Here is a 1,597-nt window from a genome sequence, read left to right on the forward strand (position 1 = left end):
GTAGGGAGATGATAAAATTTTAGGCAAATTCTGGAGATGTAGTGAGTTGAGATGTATACGAGAGACACATGTAGTGAGATGAGGGAACAGAGACAGTCGAGATCGGGATGACAGAGATCTGTTTATGCTGATTCGCTTTTTTAATGGTTTATTAGGATTTGAGCAGATTTTTGGCTCACTCATATTTCTTATGAATCGGCATCCCCTTGAGCTTCTTGGGTCCCCGATAAACCATTCATAAGGTGCAGATGCCCATAGCGCCACCCACACTTGTGACTAAACAGTCACTCGTGAGTCACCGGCGGAAAGGCGGGCGGAGTAGCCTTTTGCCCTGCCTGGGGACACATTGCCATTGGGTGAGTGAACACCCCATAGTTACAGCAACTATTACCTTTGCGCTAACGTTGCAACTGAAAGTGCCGTATAATTGCGGAACAAACTCCCCACGTATTCAGAGCCACGAGAGAGATCCCGGTGGCTGTCAGGAGATGGCCAGGTGATGACCAATCACTGCTGAAGCCCCCAACCCCCGTCCAGATTGAATCAGCCTGAAATGAGTACCTGGCGCGGTACTTTGTGTAAACTCGGTACTGGGGGAGACAAAGGTGGCCAGGCGTGGCGGTGACATGCCGGTGACCACGCCATCCCCTCGAGCTCCGTGCAGATCTTAATATAGGTGCTCGCTAACATTTTGGGTTTCCTTAGAGACACAATGAGGTCAAGCCCACTTCCTGGCTTGAGGACAGGAACCCAGTGAGTATGCAACGTTGGACGAACGTTGGCGTGTGGTTGGAACCGTTGAGCCTACGTCGACCCTAACGTTCCATGTTTGCCGGCAAGCAAGATTCCATTCCAATGTGGACGCGCGTACGAATAAGGTGCCTCTTTTATTTTCCTGTAACACTTAAGACATCGGTCTGTCAATGCATGTTTTTGATGATGCCACCTGCGTTTGCGACGTGGCAAAAATAACAAAACAACCTCAACACTCATCTTCTTGGTTCTTTCGGTAAAGTCACGTAGAAGGGAAATAATAAAATAATAAAAATAAAACATAATAAAATCATTCTCACGACGTTTCGGCCACAACGCAAGCAGCCGTCCTCAGGTGAAGAACAGGTCTGTCGAAAAGACAAAAAAAATCACACAGCGTGGCCTAAAAATGGTTAAAACTAAAAACACATGTCGTGTAAGTCGATGGAACCTCTCGACTGCCGGCAACCGGGCTGCATTTGCTCTCGGCAAGAGTAGCCAGCTATAGCAGAGGACCACTGCGTGCAGCCCTGCACGAACTAGCCACTAGCCCAGCAAAGGTGCGCCACGCAGGACGACCGGGACAGGCTTGGGGAGCAGAGTCTTTATTTTTTATTATTTTATAATTTCCCTTCTACGTGACTTTACCGAAAAAACCAAGGATATGAATCCCTGCAGTCACGAAAACTTTAAATCGAAATTTAGCAGTCTCCTTTTTTTCGTTGTTAAAAGGAAGCCACATGACGTCTAAGGATTTGCATTGCAGCATGGCGTCATTGAGTCGCACGACGTCATTGTCTCCGAACATGGCTGCTGATCTCAGTCTGTTCGCGTTATTCTTTGA

Source organism: Lampetra planeri, chromosome 30, assembly GCF_965212315.1.
Source record: "Lampetra planeri chromosome 30, kcLamPlan1.2.h2, whole genome shotgun sequence".
NCBI classification, from domain to species: domain Eukaryota; kingdom Metazoa; phylum Chordata; class Hyperoartia; order Petromyzontiformes; family Petromyzontidae; genus Lampetra; species Lampetra planeri.